Raw genomic sequence first — 15,793 nt, forward strand, 5'->3', positions numbered from 1 at the left:
GGGCATACCTCCATTGCTGCTTACAAGGAATCCCAAGCTTTTATTTCCACCTCAGAAATCCCGGGGAGGAGTGGACATTATGCAGCAGAGGTAATTATGCAAGAACATGGTATTAACACATCCTTAGGATGTAAGTCATCATCCACATTCCATTCAATATCACCCAGTCCAAAGGAATCTTATAATAATAATAATAGTTATGGTATTGGTTAAGTGCTTACTATGTGCCAAGCACTGTTCTAAGCGCTGAGGTAGATAGATACAGGGTAGTCAGGTTGTCCCACGTGGGACTCAGTCTTAATCCCCATTTTACAGATGAGGTAACTGAGGAGATGCAGAGAAGTTAAGTGACTTGCCCAAAGTCACAAGCTAAGTGGCGGAGCCGGGATTAGAACCCATGACCAGTGACTCCCAAGGCTGTGCTCTTTCCACTAAGCCATGCTGCTCTTATTTAGTTTAGTCCTCTCTAACCAGGCAAGAGTGAGAGCATCCCATAATTCCCAGGCACTTTTCAATCTAGGTACCAGCCACAACTAGAACTTTCTTAGCTTCTAGATTGGCCACCTTCAGTTTGGGTGAATGTTAGGTCATTTCAATTTAAGAGACCCAATAATCCAGTGGAGCCCTTTTGTACCCCAAAAAGAGTATGCATAGCTAAGACAGTGGAATGCTAGTCTGAGAGCTGTGGTCCTGTCTCAGCCAGGGACTTGTGGGACTTTAGACAAGCTCTTCAACTTCTCAGTTTCCTCTTTTGTAAAGTGAGAATAATAGAATCCAACCTATAATTAACCTATGGAAATGCTGAGCGGATGAATTAGCAATTTATCAGTCTCTTAGGTTTCCTTAGAAATGGGTGATTTCAGGGCTCAATAGTCCCTCTCCAATGTCCACAGATGAAGTCTTAAAGATCACATTATTAGCAAAGTTGGCAATTTAGGATCATTTCAGAGTGAAATGAAGGATTCATTCATTCATTCAACTGTATTTACTGAGCTCTTACTGTGTGCAGAGCATTGTATGAAGCTCTTGGGAGTGTACAATATAACAATAAAAAGACCCATTCCCTGCCCACAAGTTTACAGTCTAGAGGGTGTGACCATCCCCCTTCACCAAAATCTATTGTCCCCTTAGAGTTAATACATGCTTTTTTGATGCTATAGGCTTTCAGGGGCATTATGTGCTGAAATTCAAAATAAATCTGCAAAACACACCCCCTTGCTTCCAACACCACACATTTTCTGGTGAGTTCTCCTTCCACCCACATACATCAAGTAGTGTTTCCTAGGCAATAGAGGCAGTCTCGGAATCACAAAACAGGAGTCCTTTTCTAATCCATCTGAAGTGCATGATATAGATGGGTCCAATGCCACAGTTTTTGGGCAATTTTTTATTTACTTTACTTTTTTTAAATTACAGAACTGTTTACATGCAAATTCCCCATGGGACTAGTGAAGGTTTGGGGTTTAAAAAGTAGAATGTTAAGGTATGTAACCAGCTATATGGAAATGGGTCTTTGCAAAGTACTACTGCATGGGATTCAACCACGTTTCAGTAATATTAGTTATTCATTATTATTCTATTTAAGTTAATTAATTATGGTATTTGCTAAGCACTTACTGTGTGTTAGGCACTGTACTAAGTGCTGGGATGGATACAAGATAACCAGGTTGGAACACAGTCCCTGCCCCATGTGGGGCTCACAGTCTCAATGCCCATTTTGCAGATGAGGTAACTGAGGCACAGAGAAGTAAAGTGACTTGCCCAAGGTCACACAGCAGACAAGTGGTGGAGCTGGGATTAGAACCCATGACCTTTGACTCCTAGGTCCGTGCTCTATCCACTCTGTCACGCTGCTTCCCACTGAGAGCAACCAGTTGGTCCACTGGCAGACAATGCACGCTAACATTTTATTTTCCGGTGGCTGGTGGGGTCTTTGTTACCCCTGACTTTTCCATTCACTGATGCAGTTTTATTTCTTGTTTTTTTTTTTTTAAAAAAAGTGCTAACCCCTGATTATTTGTAGAAAACTCTGTTAGCCTTCCCTATTAGGGATTTGTCAGACCTGAGAAAAGCCACTGACAAACCTGTGTCATCCCACAGCACTCTTGCCTGGATCCAGATACACAGTCTGAAGTTTAACATCCTTTGTCCATTTTAAGAGTGTACAAACCAAACTGAGCACCAGAGCCTATTAAATACTAACGCTTACATACTAACTTATGTAATACTAACGTGCTCTGGAAACACAGAACCATGCCTGTTTGACAACTGACTGCATGAAGTGACACTTGGAGAAGTTAGTCTCAATTGTTTTATTCTAGAATAATAATCATGGCTTCCTCTGAATCATACTGAGTTGGTTCATATTGTCTTGAAGTCCCTTTCTTTTGTGTATCTTATTGAATGCTCCTATTGTCCCCCCAGTTCAATCTCTCCTTATCAAACCAACTTCAACCAACATTAGAATAGGAATTTCTTGAATTTGCATAGCACTTTGATTTTCCAAAGTACCTTTACATTTTCGTCTCATTTTGTCCTCAAAGAATTTGTGAGGGAACGGAGGTACAGCAAGGTGAAGTGCCTTGACTAAGGGCATCCAGAAGGCCAGTGATAGAACTGGAACTAGAACTCAAATCCTCTTACTCCCGGGCTTATGTTCTTTTCACTGTACTGTACTCCCTCTCTATTTAAGGCTGAAGTTTTGTTCAAGACTGATTCATTCCTGGGAAGTCAGCATCTTCAGTATGGGCACCAATGTTATCTAGATGCTTATAGTCATGACTTTAAATATCAATGAATATGGGGGCTGTTTATACATATTAATGATCTCTCATTGGCTTGCAAGGTTATTAAATATTTAAACTATAAACACCTAGAGATTGCCTCAGATCAAGTGAAGGTATCAGTTTTCATTGACCCAAATCCTTCCCATATAGATAAGTTTTTCTGTATAATCAATCCTTCACTGCCTTTCCATTCAGACACCCTTCATATCCTTTGCTTCAAAGCAGCATGGCTCAGTGGAAAGAGCACGGGCTTGGGAGTCAGAGGATGTGGGTTCTAATCCCGACCCTGCCACTTGTCTACTGTGTGACCTTGGGCAAGCCACTTAACTTCTCTGTGCCTCAGTTACCTCATCTGTAAAATGGGGATTAAGACTGTGAGCTCTCATAGTAAGTGCTAAACAAACACCATAATTATTACTATTATTAAGTGTGATTTGGTCCAATTCTTTTAGGTAAACCTTTATAGATTGGAATCTCTTAGATGGCAGGAATCATATATTTTACTTCTTTTGTAGGTCTCTGAAGCACCTGGACAGAAATGTTGTTGATGGTAATGTCAGTGGAAGGATGGAAGTGCTTTGCCAGTTCACCCACTGGTTTCTGATAACTTCTGCATCCTTTAACATAAAGAGGTTGTTTACTGTTAAGGTCTGCTATGTCCCTGGAAGTGTTTACATTTGTTGCCTACACCTATCAGCTGTTTCTTGTGCTCACCAGATGGCCTTTGGTGTACAAGCTGTGGACCAAATATCACCTAAGTGGTACTTAAAAAAATTGCTTCCATGTATTTCATGAGTCTCCACTGAGAGCACAGCTTTGTCCTGCTTTATGTAAAGAATGCAGTGGGGCAAAATGGATGATTTTTCTAATCAATAATGGATCCCCAAATCACACCAAGTGTGGAATTCCACTGATCACCACCTGTTTTGGATGTGGCTCTTCATAGTCAAATATTAGAAACAAGGAAAGAACATGTTTTGTAACATTTTTCATGTTCTAAATAAATTAGTTCTCATTGCAAGTTTTGCTTAATTTGTTTTCAGTTTTTTCGGTAAAGCCGAAACTTGTAATTCAATATTTATTGATTTTACAGTTCCTGTTACCATCAATGTGACAATTACTGCTGCCAATGACTTTAGTCCCATATGTTGCCTGCAAATTACTCATTCTCTGTTCCAGAAATTTCAGGAGGTAAGGTTGATCTGATTCTTGAATTCATATTTTGCCCTAGGTAAAAATTTGCTAAGAATCTTGGCAATATCAAAATGACTATGGTAAAATGTTACTTTTCAAAACTAAACTGGAACCTGAACATGGGGTCTGTGTCTAGTTCCCACTTGTATATCAACTAATCAGTGGTATTTATTGAGTGTTAACTGTGTGCAGAGCACTACTCTTCCCCGGTACTTAGTACGGTGTTCTGCACAAACTAAGCACTGAAAAAATAGTAGTATAACTACTAAGCACCTCCTAAAATAGGTTTCTCAAATATTTGGTCTATAAGTTTTGAAGCCTCAAAGTGCATAAAAGTGTAGCTGGATAAGAACCAGTACTGCTCTGTATCTGTCCTTTGTGGGGTTAATGAGGGAAGACAAGTACTGTTGCTGGGCAGAGGAGCAGGAAGAATTATAGCTGGTGAGGATGGGTTTGAGATGGATGAGGTTGGCCTGATGTCTGCCTTTCTACCAGACACACTCCGTGGCTATAGCACAGGATTGGAGGAAGCGTGCGGGGGAGGTGATCCATGGCTGTGAATTGGGGGTACAGGATCGATGGAGGCATAGGGGAGTGAGGGACTTGAGTTCAGTGGAGAGGGTGGAGTTAAGCATAAAACCATATAGGCTTTCTGATATAACTATTTAAACCTAATAATATATGAAATAATTTTCTCTACTGGAATTTGACATCTCCCTGAAACTCACATTGATAAAAAGCTGTGGGGGTAGGGGGCAAAAAATATCTCTTTTATTCACCAGAGATCATTTCATAGAGGTAACTGAAAATTACATCATACAAAGATGCAAAACCCAGGGGAAGAATGTTTCATTTCTGATGGTTTTTGAGCCACAAACTTGGTAGCCCAACAATGAGTTGCCTAATTTATCTATTTTAAACTTCAACTAAAGATGCCCAAGATATTGTTTAGTTTTATTAAAAGGTTAATTTTGCACTTTCAGAAAAATATAAGCTTTTTATTTTATTTAACCAAGTGTTAAATGTGAAAATGGCACAAAGTCTGTACAGTAATAGAAACTGGGGATAGCAGTTTTTTTTAACCATTATTGTTTTTGTGTCGTTGCATGACATTTGGAAACATTGTAGGGATGTCAACAACTGAATGTGTTTTTCAAGCTGTTAATAAATCTGCCTTTTAAAAAAATTTTCAGTATCAGAATATTTTTCTACCATCCAGGATTCTACCTCCTCCCTCAACCAAGTGCAGGAACATACTAATGATATTACCTTTTATTGTCAATTTTTAATAACTTTTATGCTATGTATTAAGTGCTTATATTGTGCTAAGCCCAGAGGTCGATACAAGGCTATCAGATTTGACCCAATCCTACCACACCCAGGGCTTGTCATTTATTCATTCATTCAATTGTATTTATTGAGCATTTACTGAGTGCAGAGCACTGTACTAAGCGCTTGGGGAGTAAATTTCAGCAACAGAGACAATCCCTGCCCACAACGGGTTCCCAGTCTAGAATAATAATAATAATTGTGTTATTTTTTAAGCCCTTACTTTGTACCAGGCACTGTACTAAGCGCTGGGGTGGATACAAGCAAATTGGTTTGGACCTTTTAGACTGTTAGCCCGTTGTTGGGTAGGGACCGTCTCTATATGTTGCCGATTTGTACTTCCCAAGCACTTAATACAGTGCTCTGCACACAGAAGCGCTTGAATGAATTAATGAATGACACAGTCCCTGTCCCACATCGGGTTCCTAGTCTCGATCCCCATTTTCCAGATGAGGTAACTGAGGCACAGAGAAGTGAAGTGACTTGCCCATGGTCACACAGCAGACAAGTGGCAGGGCTGGGATTAGAACCCATGACCTTCTGACTCTCAGGCCCACACTCTATCCACTATGCCATGCTGCTTCTCAATAATTTATCTTCTCATCATTTTACAGATGAGGACACTGAGACCCAGAGAGGTTAAGCGACTTGCCCAAGATCATGCAACAGACAAGTCACAGAGCGGGAACTCGAACCCAGGTTTCCTGACTCCCAGTCCCATGCTCTTTCCACTAAGACCATTCTGCCATCTCATCTCCCCACACCCACTCATCCAAGGACTTATTGTCCTGTGCATGGTTAAGCCCCTTCTTGCTCCCAACAGTGGCAATGTTTTGTGGGAGGAGGGGGATGGGCAATTTTGTCACCTAATACAGTCCCTTCACAGTTGTGTTTTCAAAGACCCTCCAGGGGAATTAGTCAGAGTGTGTAGGCCGGAGTTCCCAAGCCCCTTTCAAATGCAGGGTATCTGGGGTGGGACATGGGGAAAGGGTGGAGGAAGTTTGGGACGGGTCCTCAGTCAATCAATCAGTGGTTTGTAATGAGTGGTTACCCTCTCAGGGTTGCACCTGGAGAGTTTTCAGTCCTCTACCTGTCTCGGCTGCAGGAGGGCGAGTCAAGCAGAGGCCTATCCATTCCATTCCTAGTTTGGCCAGTGGCTAGCAAGTGGAAGGCAATCTGCTACAAGTCAAAACTCACCTGTGCTGGGCAGCAGCGGCTGGGGAGAGAGTCAAGGGAGGAGACTCGAGTTTACTGTGCGGAAGGTGGCAATGGTAAACTATTTCTGTATTTTTACCAAAAAAACCTCTATGGATACACCCCCAGAACGATTGCAGATGGAGAGCGGGGCGTTCTGGGAGAGATGTGTCCGTGGTGTCACTATGGGTTGGAAACGACTCGACAGCATAAGACAAGAAAATGAATGGTTACTTTGTGCTTGGAAGAATACAACAACAGAAGGAAAAGACAAGGCCCCTGCCCTCCAGGAGCTTAAACTCTAATGGAGGATACACTTAGACACAAATTATTTACAATTATTAAATTATTAATAATTCTTAATATTAATTATTATTGGATTGTGGGAGCAGGGGGAATTACAAGGATATAACTGGTAGTAGAAAGAATATGGAATAATAATAACTAATAATTGTGGTACTCTTAGGCGCCCAAGCACTGTATTAAGCACTGGGGTAGATACAAGATAATCAGGTCAGACACCAACCCTGTCCCACTTGGGACTCTCAGTCCAAGTAGGAGGGAGAACAATGATTGAATCCCCGTTTTGCAAATGAGGAAACTGAGGCACATGACATGCCAGCTGCTGTATAATACAACAAGGGACCACACTGGGCCTGTATCCATCCAGGGCAGACATTTATTCATCCCCGGAATTGCTTAAGAAGAAATTTCCTCTCAAGGTTTACTCATACCCGCATCAAAACAAGGATCTCTGGAACCAAGGCTGTTAATATCACCAGAAGAGGAATTTCCTCTGAAATAAGACTCCCATGTGTTCCACATATTGTCATCAGAAGGAGGAGAAATCTACATCACCAAAAGAGGACTTTCCTGTTACCACATATCATCATCAAAAGAAAAGAGAGAATAGCTCATTATGCAGGACTCCGATGGACTGAGAACTAAGGGGAGGAGCCTGGGAAGCATTGGGGAGTTTGGATTTGTTTGGCTTTGAGAGGTACATGCTTTTGCTGCAAAGCTGTGCATTTTCCAGATGATGCTGGAATGGTGCATCCTGACATGTGGGGCTGGTGGGGTGCTTTTTTTTTTTAATCAATCAATGGTATTTAGGAGAGCTTACTGTGTGCAGAACACTGTAACAAGTGCTTGGGAGAGTACGATACAATAGAGTTGGTAGACACATTCCCTAACCACAAGGAACTTACAGTCTAGAGGAGGGGACAGGCATTTATACAAATAAACTATGGACATAAATAAACAAATAATGATTATGGTATTTGTTAAGCACTTACTATGTGCCAGGCACTGTACTAAGCACTGGGGTGGATACAAGCAAATCAGGTTGGACACAGTCCCAGTTCCACGTGGGGCTCACCGTCTTAATCTCCATTTTACAGATGAGGTAACTGAGGCACAGAGAAGTTAAGTGACTTGCCCAAGGTCACACCGCAGACAAGTAAGACTGAACTCCTTGTCTTCCCTCCCAAACCCTGCCCTCTCCCTGACTTTCCTATCTCTGTTGACGGCACTACCATTCTTCCCGTCTCACAAGCCCGCAACCTTGGTGTCATCCTCGACTCCGCTCTCTCATTCACCCCTCACATCCAAGCCGTCACCAAAACCTGCCGGTCTCAGCTCCGCAACATTGCTATGATCCACCCTTTCCTCTCCATCCATACCGCTACCCTGCTCGTTCAAGCTCTCATCCTATCCCGTCTGGACTACTGCATCAGCCTTCTCTCTGATCTCCCATCCTTGTGTCTCTCCCCACTTCAATCCATACTTCATGCTGCTGCCCGGATTGTCTTTGTCCAGAAACGCTCTGGGCATGTTACTCCCCTCCTCAAAAATCTCCAGTGGCTACCAATCAATCTGCACAGCAGGCAGAAACTCCTCACCCTGGGCTTCAAGGCCCTCCATCACCTCACCCCCTCCTACCTCACCTCCCTTCTCTCCTTCTACAGCCCAGCCCGCACCCTCCGCTCCTCTGCCGCTAATCTCCTCACCGTACCTCGTTCTCGCCTGTCCCGCCATCGACCCCAGGCCCACGTCCTCCCCCGGGCCTAGAATGCCCTCCCTCTGCCCATCCGCCAAGCTAACTCTCTTCCTCCCTTCAAGGCCCTACTGAGAGCTCACCTCCTCCAGGAGGCCTTCCCAGACTGAGCCCCTTCCTTCCTCTCCCCCTCGTCCCTCTCTCCATCCCCCCAACTTCCTTCCCTTCCCCACAGCACCTGTATATATGTATATATGTTTGTACATATTTATTACTCTATTTATTTTACTTGTACATATCTATTCTATTTATTTTATTTTGTTAGTATGTTTGGTTTTGTTCTCTGTCTCCCCCTTTTAGACTGTGAGCCCACTGTTGGATAGGGACTGTCTCTATATGTTGCCAACTTGTACTTCCCAAGCGCTTAGTACAGTGCTCTGCAAACAGTAAGTGCTCAATAAATACGATTGATTGATTGATTGATTGATTGAAGTAAGTGGTGGAGCTGGGATTGGAACCCATGACCTTCTGACTCCCCAGCCCATGCTCTATCTGCTATGCCATGCTTGCTGCCAGGCGGAGGGTGGGAGGAATGTCCTTTAATAAAGAGGTCTGTCATATGCCAGGCTCCCTAGTGTGTGGTCCCTTTGATAATGTGTACCAAGTCCTGTTACCTGAGTGGGTCACTGGTAACAGATACCTGCTCCTTCTACCTCTTAGATCATGAGCTCTGTCTTGTTTCTACACCAGTGCTTAACACAGTGCTTGGCACCTAGTAAGTGCACAGAGAAGCAGTGTGGCTCAGTGGAAAGAGCACGGGCTTTGGAGTCAGGGGTCATGGGTTCAAATCCTGGCTCTGGCAATTGTCAGCTGGGTGACTCTGGGCAAGTCACTTAACTTCTCTGTGCCTCAGTTCCCTCATCTGTAAAATGGGGATTAACACTGTGAGCCCCCCGTGGGACAACCTGATCACCTTGTAACCTCTCTAGAGCTTAGAACAGTGTTTTGCATATAGTAAGTGCTTAATAAATGCCATTCTTCTTCTTATTATTATTAATAAATACCCTAATTTTTATGTCTGTTATTTGCAACACCTTGTACTATTCTTGTTTCTGGCTCCCTATCTCACAATCCCTAGGAAGCTTCTGCTCTCTTTGTTACTGAATTGTACTTTCCAAGCACTTAGTACCGTGCTCTGCACACAGTAAGCGCTCAACAAATATGATTGAACGATTGAATGGATGAGCCACTCATTTTTTGTTTGCCGTGTTCCATGCTGCTGGTTCCATGCTGATTCCCAGTTTTCAGATGGGATGCATCATGGTCTGAAACTTTGTTTCACTGTATCCGTCAAATGTTTCTTCTCTCCTCAATTTATGTATGATTATACATGTACTATTTGTTACATTTATACGCATATGTGTATATTATTATTAATCATATTTATTCATTCATTCATTCAATCATATTCATTGAGCGCTTATTGTCTGCAGAGCACTGTACTGAGCGCTTGGGAAGTACAAGTCGGCAACATATAGAGACAGTCCCTACCTAACAACGGGCTCACAGTCTAGAAGATAAATAATGATGGCATTTGTTAAGCGCTTACTATTGTGCCAAGCACTGTTTTAAGCTCTGGAATAGATACAAGGTCATCAGGTTGTCCCCCGTGGGACTCACAGTCTTAATCCTCATTTTACAGATGAGGTAACTGAGGCCCAGAGAAGTGAAGTGACTTGCCCGAAGTCACACAGCTGATTAGTGGCGGAGCCGGGATTAGAACCCACAACCTCTGACTCCCAAGCCCGGGCTCTTGCTTATTGAGCGCTTCCTGTGGGCAAAGCACTGTACTAAGTGCTTGGGAGAGTACAATATAACATCAGACACATTCCCTTCCCACATATATGTCCTTCATATTCAAATATGACAATACTGATGGTGAAATTCTATCCAAACATGTAGAAGTAGCCAAAAAGACCTATGCAAACTGATCATCTGTGTGCACTTATAGTCCCTTCCTAGACTGATGTATTTGTCGTTTGCAAGGTCTGTCACTTTTTTCAAACTATCTCTTAGAATTCCCATCTTCGTCAAGCCTCTGTTTAAGGAGACCAACCCCTTTTTTTGTTGCCACATGAAACGATGCTCAGCTCCCTGTGGTAGTCTTCTGAGACTCAACTGCTATTTTTCATTGCTTGACAGGATGCATCACTAAGTTTTCTTTTCATGTTTTGCATATTTCAGCTCACCATGCACCAGCTCTTTGAGTGACCTGTTGGTATCCCCCTGTTGAACCTTTGTGGTGATGAGCTTTGCTGGAATGCTAGTTCACCTCAGTGTTGTAAACTTGTTTTTCTACTTGCTACTGAGTATAATTTGAAGGTGTTGCTGATGAAAATGATTGAGAATCTGGGTGTGCCTTCATTAGGCCGTGTGTCATGACCTCACAGAATTGTGGGAACTACTATAGCTTTGTAGTTTGGCATGCCTTGGTTTAGTTTGAAGCTTGATGCCCTGTTGTCCTATAATTCTATTCATTTACTTTGATACTATTGATGCCTGTCAACTTGTTTTGTTTTGTTGTCTGCCTCCCCGACTTCTAGATTGTGAGCCCATTGTAGGGTAGGGATTGTTTTTATCTGTTCCCAAATTGTAATAATACTAATAATAATAATAACAATAATGATGACATTTATTAAGCACTTACTATGTGCAAAGCACTGTTTTAAGCACTGAGGAGGTTGCAAGATGATCAGTTTGTCTCACGGGGGGCTAACAGTCTTAATCCCCATTTTACAGATGAGGTAACTGAGGCACAAAGAAGTTAAGTGACTTTCCCAAAGTCACACAGCTGACAATTGGCAGAGCCAGGATTTGAACCCATGACCTCTGACTCCAAAGCCCATGCTCTTTCCACTGAGCAACATTGTACTTTCCAAGCGCTTAGTACAGTGCTCTGCACACAGTACGTGCTCAACAAATATGACTGACTGAATGAATGAATGTTGCCACCACATTCTGTCTGCTGGCTTCCCAGTGGAAGTATAATAGCCTTGTAATTATATTCAGAGAAGCAGCTTGGTGTAGTGGATAGAGCCCAGGCCTGGAAGCCAGAAGGTCATGGGTTAATAATAATAATGATAACATTTATTAAGCGCTTACTATGTGCAAAGCACTGTTCTTGGGTTCTAATCCCAGCTCCACCCAGCTCCACCACTCGTCTGCTGTGTGACCTTGGGCAAGTCACTTCATGTGAGCCCATTGTTGGGTAGAGACCGTCTCTATATGTTGCCGATTTGTACTTCCCAAGCGCTTAGTACAGTGCTCTGCACACAGTAAGCACTCAATAAATACGATTGAATGAATGAATGAATGAATTTCTCTGGGCCTCAGTGACCTTAACTGTAAAATGGGGATTAAGAGTGTAAGCCCCTTGAGGGACAGGAACTGTGTCCAACCTGATTACTGTGTATCTACTCCAGTGCTTAGAAAAGTGCTTGGCACATAGTAAGCACTTAACAAACACTATTATTATTATTATTATTATTATTATTATTATTATTATTATTATATTCAGGTGTGCCCCTGGTTCCTGCTCATTCAATCCTTATATTTGGTTTTCACTAAACCTTTTCATTTTTTTCTTCCACAACATCTCCACGATCCTGCCCTTCTTCTCCATCCAGAAGGTCCAGGCACTTGACTACTGCAATTGCCTTCTCACTGGTCTTCGTCCTTCCAGTTTCTCTCCTTTCCCGTCCATACCCAACTCTGCTGCCCAGATCATTTGTCTAAAACAAACACATTACCCGACTCCTCCAAAATCTCCAATGGATGCCCATTCCTCTCTGCATCAAGCAGCAACTCCTGGCCATTGACTATAAAGCACTCGATCAAATCTCTCCCTCTGATTATACTAACCTTTGCCGGTATTCATTAAAGTATCTAATGAAAAGTAAAATCCTCACTCCCCCATGTAATTCTTTGCCACTCTTCTTCCCACACCCTAGTTGTTCTAGAATCATCTCTTTAACAGCACCTTGAATTATTTTAGAGGAAATAGACTAGAAAAATTCAAATCAGTAATGAAAATAACTTCCACTGGGAGTGACCCAAGGTAACTGTTATTAAAAGTTTCTCTCCGGGAGTCAAAAGGTTTATGAAAAGGATGATTACCCGATTCCATCTTAGTATTCACCTTCAGGTGAGAGAGTTCAGAGGGGACCAATCAAAGTGAATGTTTTCCCCCATTTATCATGCCAAACTTTCCTTGAGGTAATAATGTACCATCCACATACTCTAGGATGATACTCACTTGCAGACATCTTTAACGTATTAGGTGGACAAGAGGGGAAGCAGATTTGCTAAAACAATCTTTAATTGAAAATACTTATTAAAAATACAGTATATGTTATATATAAAGGCAAAGCACAGAGGCATGACTCAACTGATGCTTTTGATTTTGGAAGACGAGTGACCTTCAATCAGCAAGAACAATTTAGGGCATTTAGCTAAAAAAACCCCAGCCTCTGCATCATTGGTTGCTACAATTTTGAAATACTGAATTCAATAAAAACTTGCTAATTCAGATTCCATTATTCTTGAATTTGTGGCCTTTTGGAGTGGATACTTACTTTCTACATCCTCCTTATTGTTTCTAAATGCAGAAAAGCTTGAGCAAATCAAGAAAAGTTTTTGGGAGGTTCCAGGAACCATAGCCACTGCCACATAGCTGGTGACATTGGCAGCAATGATGGCAGTGTGGCAACAGAGGGTGAGTACTCTCTCTTCTTCCTCTCCCTTATGCCTTCATTTTCTTATCTTCCTTTTCCTCCCCCATTCCCCTCTTCCTTATTTCCTTCTCTCCTCTCTTCTCCCCCACTCTTCTCCTCCCCCAAATTTTACAGGCTTCGGGATCCCCAAGCTCTAGCTGCTACTCAAAAAAGGGAAATTTCTTTTGGAATTCCCTTTCAGATTGAAGTACTTCCAGTTTAGGATTTGGTACAGACTAGGGAACCCATCCAGGCTAATAAAATAGATGGAAAAGTTGATCTACATGATGAGACTATTCGTGCCAAGAAGCTTTGCAGTTAGGTTTCCCATATCAGCTTGAGCTAAGCATTCTTGAAGCCAAATTCAATTTTCCTTCATCTGGTGTTAAACTGGAATGCAGATGATGACAATTTCGTATCTTTTTGGGCTGGAAAACAACAACCTTTTAGAATGGAAGTCAAAACATATTCAACTAATTGTGGGTATTCTTGGAGATTCTGATTGAGATCTCCTCTCTCAAGTGCTACTCTGGGCCACCTGTGCTTCTGACCCCATTCCCTCTCATCTAATGAAATCTCTCGCTCCATCCCTTCTCCTCTCCTTAGCTTCCATCTTCAACTGCTCACTCTCCACTGGTTCCTTCCCCTCTGCCTTCAAACATGCCCATGTCTCTCCCCCATCCAAAAAAAAACCCCTCTCTTGACCCCACCTCCCCTTCTAGTTATTGCCCTTGAACGAGTCGTCTACACCCGCTGCCTCGAATTCCTCAATGCCAACTGTCTCCTCGACCCCCTCCAATCTGGCTTCCATCCCCTATGTTCCACAGAAACTGCCCTCTCAAAGGTCTCCAAAGACCTCCTGCTTGCCAAATCCAACAGCTCCTACTCTATCCTAATCCTCCTCGACCTCTCAGCTGCCTTTGACACTGTGGACTACCCCCTTCTCCTCAACACACTATCCAACCTTGGCTTCACAGACTCTGTCCTCTCCTGGTTCTCCCTTTATCTTTCCAGCTGTTCATTCTCAGTCTCTTTTGTGGGCTCCTCCTCCCCTTCCCATCCTCTTACTGTAGGGGTTCCTCAAGGGTCATTTCTTGGTCCCTTCTGTTCTCTATCTACACTCACTTCCTTGGTGAACTCATTTGCTCCCACGGCTTCAACTATCATCTCTACGCTGATGACACCCAAATCTACATCTCTGCCCCTGATCTCTCTCCTTCCCTTCAGGCTCGTGTCTCCTCCTGCCTTCAAGACATCTCCATCTGGATGTCTTCCCACCATTTAAAACTCAGTATGTCCAAGACTGAACTCCTTATCTTCCCTCCCAAACCCTGTCCTCTCCCTGACTTTCCCATCACTGTTGACAGCACTACCATCCTTCCCATCTCACAAGCCCACAAACTTGGTGTCATCCTCGACTCTGCTCTCTCGTTCACCCCTCACATCCACTCCGTTACCAAAAACTGTCGGCCTCAACTCCACAACATCGCCAAGATCCGCCCTTTCCTCCCCATCTAAACCGCTACCCTGCTGGTTCAATCTGTCATCCTATCCCTACTGGATTACTGCATCAGCCTCCTCTCTGATCTCCCATCCTCCTGCCTCTCCCCACTTCAGGCTATACTTCACACTGCTGCCCGGATCATCTTTGTGCAGAAACACTCTGGGCATGTTACTCCCCTCCTCAAAAGTCTCCAGTGGCTACCAATCAACCTGTGGATCAGGCAAAAACTCCTCACTCTCGGCTTCAAGGCTCTCCATCACCTCGCCCCCTCCTACCTCACCTCCCTTCTCTCCTTCTACAGCCCAGCCGGCACCCTCCACTCCTCTGCTGCTAACCTCCTCACTGTGCCTCGTTCTTGCCTGTCCTGCCGTCAACCCCCGGCCCACGTCCTCTCCCTGGCCTGGAATGCCCTCCCTCTGCACATCCGCCAAGCTAGCTCTCTTCCTTCCTTTAAAGCCCTACCGAGAGCTCACCTCCTCCAGGAGGCCTTCCCAGACTGAGCCCTCTCCTTCCTGTCCCCCTCCCCATCCCTCTGCCCTACCTCCTTCCCCTCCCCACAGCACCTGTATATATGTTTGTACAGATTTATTACTCTGTTGTACTTGTACATATTTACTATTCTATTTATTTTATTTTGTTAATATGTTTTGTTTTGTTGACTGTCTCCCCCTTCTAGACTGTGAGCCCCCTGTTGGGTAGGGACCGTCTCTATATGTTGCCAACTTGTACTTCCCAAGTGCTTAGTACAGTGCTCTGCACACAGTAAGCACTCAATAAATACGATTGAATGAGTGAATGAATGAATGCATCTTGACAAAATTGAACAATCAATCAGCTGTAGTTTTTGACAAGCATCAAACTGTAGCCTGAATGATTTGGAGGTATTAGGTGAAACCCTCATCCCAATGGGGAGTACAATTAAGATAAATTTTTTTAGGCCAGAAATCATCATTATCATTAATGGTATTTATTGAGAGCATACTGTGCGTCGAGCACTCTATTAAATGCTTAGGAGAGG

At 43.2% G+C, this 15,793-nt stretch overlaps 1 non-coding gene across 1 annotated transcript; it reads left to right on the forward strand.

The window, feature by feature from the left end:
* Nucleotides 1-6,358: 6,358 nt before the first annotated feature.
* LOC119920638 lies at nt 6,359-6,496 on the forward strand. Its single transcript, XR_005448369.1, has one exon. It is a non-coding gene; the product is annotated as a small nucleolar RNA SNORA7 (small nucleolar RNA).
* The last annotated feature ends 9,297 nt before the right edge of the window (nt 6,497-15,793 follow it).

The sequence above is a fragment of the Tachyglossus aculeatus genome, chromosome X1 (assembly GCF_015852505.1).
Source record: "Tachyglossus aculeatus isolate mTacAcu1 chromosome X1, mTacAcu1.pri, whole genome shotgun sequence".
Lineage (NCBI taxonomy): Eukaryota > Metazoa > Chordata > Mammalia > Monotremata > Tachyglossidae > Tachyglossus > Tachyglossus aculeatus.